Source organism: Pelodiscus sinensis, chromosome 1 (genome assembly GCF_052426305.1).
Source record: "Pelodiscus sinensis isolate ZL-2025 chromosome 1, ASM5242630v1, whole genome shotgun sequence".
Taxonomy (NCBI): Eukaryota; Metazoa; Chordata; order Testudines; family Trionychidae; genus Pelodiscus; species Pelodiscus sinensis.
This window is the reverse complement of record NC_143052.1, coordinates 354262268-354269755: the sequence shown is the minus strand read 5'-3', so window position 1 is coordinate 354269755 and position 7488 is coordinate 354262268.

Here is a 7488-nt window from a genome sequence, read left to right as displayed (position 1 = left end):
GATGTCTGGCTCTCCCCGGGACTGGGAGCTGCCCCAAGACTGCACCCATGTCCCCGTGCCATGTATAGTGTGGCCGGGGCGGCGGGGGGGAAGGGGAGATGTCCCCTGCCTCCGTGTAGAGGGGACATGTGAAGGGAAATCATCCTGCTGGGTCCTGCCCCGGGGTCGGGAGCATGTCACGTCTCTTTGCACAAGCATGTGCCTATTGGGCCATGGCCCCTGGGTGTCACACAGCTGGAGCCAGCTGCCCAAGGGTGGCATGGCACGTGCTCGCATGTGCACAGGTGTCTGCGTGATCCGTGGAAGGCATGGCCCACGCGCGCGGTCTCTGGTCTCCCTCCCACCTCCCCCCCCAAACTACTTAATTCAAACTACTTACCTGGTACGGTCTCCCTGGATGACACTGCTGGCGGTGACCCTTCTGGTGTGCCCAGGTCAGGGCCCTCTGGTCCCGGCTCGATGTCCCCCGGGCTGGCACGGACCGCCCTGCCCCCCAATAGTTGGTGGAGGGCAGTGAAGTAGGGGCAGGTGGCAGCCCCTGCAGCGGTGCCGCCTCTTGTGGCCCTGGCGTACGCCTGGCGCAGCTTTTTAATTTTAATGCGCACCTGCTCCTGGGTGCGCCTGTGTCCCCTGCTGGCCATGGCGGCTGCTATGCGCCCATAGACGGCCGCGTTCCTCCTCCTAGTGCGGAGATCATGGAGATTGGGGGCCTGCCCTCAAACCTCAATGAGGTCCATGACCTCCGCACTAGACCAGGAGGCCGCGCGCCGTCTACGGCCCCTGGCTGGCCCCTGGGTGCTGGGGGACTGGGCAGGGGACGTGTCACTGGCACTGGCCGCCTGGCTCATCCTGCAGCCACTGGTTCGGGGCAGAGACTGCTGGCAGGGCTGGCTGACTCTAGTGCCGTCTGGCCAGAGTATACCCCTTTAAGGGCCCGGGACTGGGGGAGAGGAGAAGAGTTTTCCTGGTTGTGCCCAGAGAGGCCACCAGGGGGAACCTGGGGAGGGCTAGCCTCCCACTCGTTCGAACTAAAGGGCTACACAGCCCTTAGTTCGAACTAGGCGTTAGTCCTCGTAAAATGAGGTTTACCTAGTTCGAACTAAGCGCTCCGTTAGTTTGAATTAAGTTCGAACTAACGGAGCGCTAGTGTAGCGCCTAGGAAAGTTAGTTCGAACTAACGTCCGTTAGTTCGAACTAACTTTGTAGTGTAGACATACCCTAACTCCCTCCCTATTCACAGCGCAGTGCAGCCCAATAGCCAGAGTTCATAACCTGTCCCTCTTCGCAGGGCAGTGCGTCTCAATGGCTGCAGTTAGTAACTCGCCCTTTAGTCACAGGGCAGTGCTGCCTAATGGCCAGAGTCCATAACATGTCCTTATTCTCAGGGATGGGGAGACCAATGGCTATAGTCAATAACTCGCTCCCCTGTTTGCAGGGCAGTGCACCCAATGGCCAGTGTCCACATGCTGTCTCTATTTGCAGGTCAGTCTGGCCCAATGGCTACAGTCAATAAGTTCACCCCAACTCACGGGGCTGTGTAGTTCCCGTTCAAAGGAAGGGAGACGGGAGAGGTTCTATCCCTCACAGGGGTGGGCCAGCCCCTCCCTCTCCACTGGAGCCCAGCACAGGGCCAGAGTAGTGGCTGTAGCTCTTGTCACTGATGCAGCAGAGAGAAGCTCCGACTGGCACACGTTGACTTCTGCCGGCCGCTCACTCCCCAAGCAGCCATCGCCTGTCCTGGGTTGCGGCCTGCTGCTGGAGCCACAGGTCTGGTGCAGATCTGAGATGGGTTAACCCTCTCCTGCCCAGTGTGCCCGGTCATCATTCCTTTCCTGCAACAGCCTGTCGGAGCTGCCTGCCTACGCCGGAGTCAGGGAGCCGGGGTCAGAGGTCACTTACGTAACATCCAGGGATGGGGGTAGTGAGTTAATATAGGCTCTGCTACGGCCTACAGCTCTCCCTATGGCCTTGGCTCTCCCCAGGATACTCTGGCCCTGCTGTCATGGGGGAGGGAGGCAGACCAGGCTCAATAGACCAGTGCACGTGCTTTGCAGACAAGCCCACCTCCCAATATTGCTGGGCAGTAGTGCTCAGGGGCCATGTCTGATTCACTGGCCATGGTGCTTGGGAAGGGGCTTTTCACAATGTGCCTGAGAATAGTGTCCTAGTCTGGAGAGACAGAGTCTGGGCTGGTCCCATCCTTTCTGAACCGATCCATGGGCAGCCTATAAGATGGAGACAGATCCCCTGCCCCTTGCTCGCTACAAAGTCTTTCGTCAGATAAAGGTAGCAACTGTGAGGAGCACCACCCCCACCCCCATTTCAGTGTGGGTAGGAGAGAAGAGCTGACTCCCTTTGGGCCCTGCAGGGTCTCTAGGTTGGAGTCTGTGACTCTTCTGTGAGCACCATCTCCTGGGTCTCGTGGAGGGAGCGGGGGCGGTTGCGTGGTGAGTGGGGGATTAGAGACTTCCACTGCCAGCCAAGGTCTTGACTTGGAATTCCATCTCCTGCCGCTGTCCCTGAAAGAGGAAGGGAACAGCCTAGCCCTGTCGGCCCTGCCCAAGGCTGGCCCACTGGGTTGCAGGCTAGCAGCACAGACCGGGCTTCCATTTTCACCTTTCCCGTCCTCCCTGGGCTAAGGTAAAACTGCCCTGCCCCTTCTGGCCATGCTCACCTCCAAACTGTATTAGAGCCGGTCTGGGACTCTGCCCCCAAGTTCTCCTGCAGGACCTGCCTGGGGTCAGACCAGCCAATGCAGAGCCTGCAAAGGAAGGGCAGCCATGTGTCCTAGCCGGGAAGCTGGGAAAACTCCTCCCTGGAGGTAGCCTGCGGCTCAGCCAATCAGCATTGAGACTCAGAGAGGTGGGAGGCTGAGAGGTCTCATGAGACATCCCAAAGGGAGGGGTCAGCTTCAGAGCAAGTTCAGGGAGGCCTCTCACAAAGCCAGAAAGAGGTGTCTGGGGGCTGTCTCTGAGGGTGCCCCTGCCTTGAAAGTGATGTCGGGGTCTCTCAGCGAGGTCAGCACCTACCCAGCATCTTTCCACACCAGCCCTTTGTCACCACCACCCTTCCCCCAGCCCAGCCCTTGGGACAAACTCACAATCAGCACCCAGAGCTCTCCAATGGGCTACAGACCCACCACTGCTCCTAGCCACCATCCAGCAAGGGTGGGAGAAGACTTGTCACCTTAGAGAGACTCAGGAACTTCCAAAAGAAAAGAATTGCAGAGAAGCAGCACATTCAGCCCAGTCCATGTTGGCTGGAGTCTGATTGGTCTGGCCTTACAGAGAGCAAAACGACCTGAGTCTCCTCCGTCAATAACCAGCCCTTCGGCCAATAAGCATAGAGAGTTGGGGGGTGGAGGGTTCTCAGCAGAAGTCCAAAAGCACAGTCCAGGTCGCCTCCAGCTCCAAGGGCTCTGTCAGCCCCACTTCTGCATGAGGGCTTCTCACAGCTACAACAGTCCCCTCCCCTCCCCTCCCCTCCCACACACACACTCACACACTGCTGCTTGGGGAGGTGGGGAGAATTGAAAAGGGGGAAGATGCAAGAGAAGGCCAGAAAGAGGGAGGGAAGGAGGCAAAGGGAAGCCAGACTGAGCAGGCACCAAACCTCTCTGAGGGTACGTCTACACTACAGCGCTAGTTCGAACTAACTTAGTTCGAATTAGTTAATTCGAACTAAGCTAGTTCGAACTGACGCATCTAGAACTAAAAACTAGTTCGAATTAGCGTTTTGCTAATTCGAACTAGCAAGTCCACATTGAGTGGACTCTGAACAGGGCTTAAAGTTGGCCGGAAGCAGTGCCGGCAGGGCATCAGAGGAGGACTTAGAGCGTGGAGATGCTGTCTCAGGCTAGCCGATGGCTGCGCTTAAAGGGTCCCGACCCCCACCCCGGACAGACAGTTCTCAGGGGTGCCCCGCTTACAAACCAGTCCTGGCTTGGAGTGCCCGGAGTACCCACACTGGGCACATCACACCACTCGGCCATCAGACCGGCTGCACTTGCCGCAGGCTGCCATCTGGGGAGAGGGGACAATCGGGGGGCTGCAGGAGAGCTTCCACCCCCAGAAGCCCGCAGAGCCAGCTCAGTCCTCCCCATCGGGGGCTCGTGCCCCATTCCTCCCTCACCTCCTTCCACTTACCCTTCCCTAGCCCCCCTTCTTATTGATGTACAAAATAAAGGACACGTGTTCAAAAATAGAAACTCTGTTTATTTAACAAAACTCGGGGAAACTGGGAAAAGGAGGTGGGAGAGGGGAAGAGAGAGGCTGGGAGAGGGGAGGGGGAAAACTGGGAGGAGGGAGCTGAAAGGGGGAAGCAAGGGAAAGGAGGGGGTGGGGAAACTGAAGGATCAGGGGTGGGGGTCTCGCCGGGCCGACCGCCTCCCAGTACAGCGAGGGAGGGGGCCTCGGCGTCCCCGGGGGGATGGGGTGGAGGGTGCGGAGGTTGAGGTGGGGGGTGTGGACATTGAGGAAGAGGTTGTGGGGGTTGAGGAGGGAGAGGTGGGAGGGGGAGCAGGAGTGGGAGGAGGGACAGCAGTTGGGGGGACAGCTGGTGCGGGATCAGCACGGGGCACCATGCTCTGCAGCAGGAGCTGCAGGTTGGTGCTCAGCCCTCGGAGCTCAGACAGCAGCTCGTGGCGGACCTGCAGGTCTTCCTGCATCCACGCCCGTAGTGTGCGGTGCATGGCTTGCAGGGCCCCAAGGTGCTGGTCCCAGTATTCCTGCTCCGTGCTGGCAGTCCGGAGCAGGCCGCGGGTGCGGGAGCATGTCCCGGGCAGGGTGGTGCGCCCGGCACGAGCAGCTGGTGCAGCTGTAGAGAAAGAAGAGAAGGGGTCAGTTCTCCCTGGGGACGCAGAGGATGATGCCCAGTCCCCTCCCCCACCCCGCAACATGAGGGTGACCATGTCCTGCACCGTCACAGCTGCTGTGCTTGTACAGAGGCCATGGTCAGGATGTCTGGCTCTCCCCGGGACTGGGAGCTGCCCCAAGACCGCACCCATGTCCCTGTGCCATGTATAGTGTGGCCGGGGCGGTGGGGGGAAAGGGGAGATGTCCCCTGCCTCCGTGTAGAGGGGACATGTGAAGGGAAATCATCCTGCTGGGTCCTGCCCCGGGGTCGGGAGCATGTGCCTATTGGGCAATGGCCCCTGGGTGTCACGCAGCTGGAGCCACCTGCCCAAGGGTGGCATGGCACGTGCTCGCACGTGCACAGGTGTCTGCGTGATCCGTGGAAGGCACGGCCCACGCGCGCGGTCCCTGGTCTCCCTGCCACCTCCCCCCCGAACTACTTAATTCAAACTACTTACCTGGTACAGTCTCCCTGGACGACGCTGCTGGCGGTGACCCTTCTGGTGCGCCCAGGTCAGGGCCCTCTGGTCCTGGCTCGATGTCCCCCGGGCTGGCACGGACCGCCCTGCCCCCCAAGACTTGGTGGAGGGCAGTGAAGTAGGGGCAGGTGGCAGCCCCTGCAGTGGCGCCGCCTCTTGTGGCCCTGGCGTACGCCTGGCACAGCTTTTTAATTTTAATGCGCACCTGCTCCTGGGTGCGCCTGTGTCCCCTGCTGGCCATGGCGGCTGCTATGCGCCCATAGACGGCCGCATTCCTCCTCCTAGTGCGGAGATCATGGACGTTGGGGGCCTGCCCCCAAACCTCAATGAGGTCCATGACCTCCGCACTAGTCCATGTTGGCTGGAGTCTGATTGGTCTGGCCTTACAGAGAGCAAAACGACCTGAGTCTCCTCCGTCAATAACCAGCCCTTCGGCCAATAAGCATAGAGAGTTGGGGGGTGGAGGGTTCTCAGCAGAAGTCCAAAAGCACAGTCCAGGTCACCTCCAGCTCCAAGGGCTCTGTCAGCCCCACTTCTGCATGAGGGCTTCTCACAGCTAAAACAGTCCCCTCCCCTCCCCTCCCCTCCCACACACACACTCACACACTGCTGCTTGGGGAGGTGGGGAGAATTGAAAAGGGGGAAGATGCAAGAGAAGGCCAGAAAGAGGGAGGGAAGGAGGCAAAGGGAAGCCAGACTGAGCAGGCACCAAACCTCTCTGAGGCTCTCACCTTCTAACCAGGCCCGATACAATCAGCAGCAGGGAAGGAGAAAACTCCAATGAGATTCCTCGTCCTGCCCACGTCCATTGATCCTAATTCTCCCCCAGTCGCCCAGGGGAGACCTTGAGGAGGAGCCTCGCTGCTGCAGGGCCACGGGAATCTCTGAGGTTGTCCCCTGGCTTGTGCCTCTATCCTGATTGGCTGTTGTCAGGGTCTCTCTGTGAGGTCACCACTGTCCCCCACTAGGATGTGGTCCTGCCACAGGCCTTTGTGATGACACTGACACTCCCACCTTCCCCAACATCCTGCGCCTGGCCAGCCTCTGTGGATGTTTGAGTGGTTCCCCAGGATCACCCCACTGAATGCAGCTGAGTCTGGGGCCCAGGCTGGCTGGGCAGTAACTCCCCAGATTCTGCTCCCTCAGCCACAGCGAGCTTTTCATGAATTAGTAGAGTGTAAGGCCAGAAGGGACCATTAGAACATCAAATCTGACCCTGCCTATCCCAGCCCCCTGTATATCGCAGTAGTTCAGTGGTTCTCAAACTTTTTGGCCCATGGACCACGTGGCTGAATGCAAACCTCTCCGTGGACCACCAGTTGCTAATGGAAACTCGGTGTTAAAAACATAATTATGCCCGAGCCATTTTGCTAGTGCTGCAGCTAGGGAGAATGGTTTAATTTAAATTATTAAACATTAAGCAGCCTAACTTTCTTGTGTTCGTTTATCCAGGCAAGCCAGGAGCTGCATCTGGACCTCAGGTCTTAGGTTCCCCGTCCCCTCCATGAGAAGCGTGTGGCCAAGCTGTGAACACCTAAGGAAGGACTTTGACTCCTTGTGTTTGCTGTTGCTTTTCGGTGCAGCATCATGGCTGAAGGGCACTGGCAGGCCATACTCAGCTCCTGGTGAAAGAGGCTTGATGTGGAGGTCCTCTTGGTCTTTTCAAGTCTTCAGTAGGTCCCCGTGGCACATCCTCCATCTGGCTTCTCTTCCTTGCATGGCAGGATTCATCCTCAGCTGCTCTTGTCCTGTGTCACCTCGAATGGCCCTTGCAACTTGGCCAGCAGATGACTTCCAGGTTGGCAGCAACAAAGCACACCCTGTTCCTGGGTTTTAATTGTCAAGTTCAAGTCCCTTGTTTCCATCCTGTGAAGGGAACCTGGGAAGGGCTAGCCTCCAGCTAGTTCAAATTAAGTGGCTACACAGCCCTTAATTCAAACTATTTAATTCGAGCTAGGCGTTAGTCCTCATAGAATGAGGTTTATCTAGTTCGAATTAAGCGCTCCGCTATTTCGAATTAAATTCGAAATAGTGGTTTACATGTAGGGAGGGAGTTACGAATGGCTATTAGTTTGAATTAACTTTGTAGTGTAGACATAGAATCATAGAATAATAGGACTGGAAGGGACCTCAAGAGGTCATCGAGTCCAGCCCCC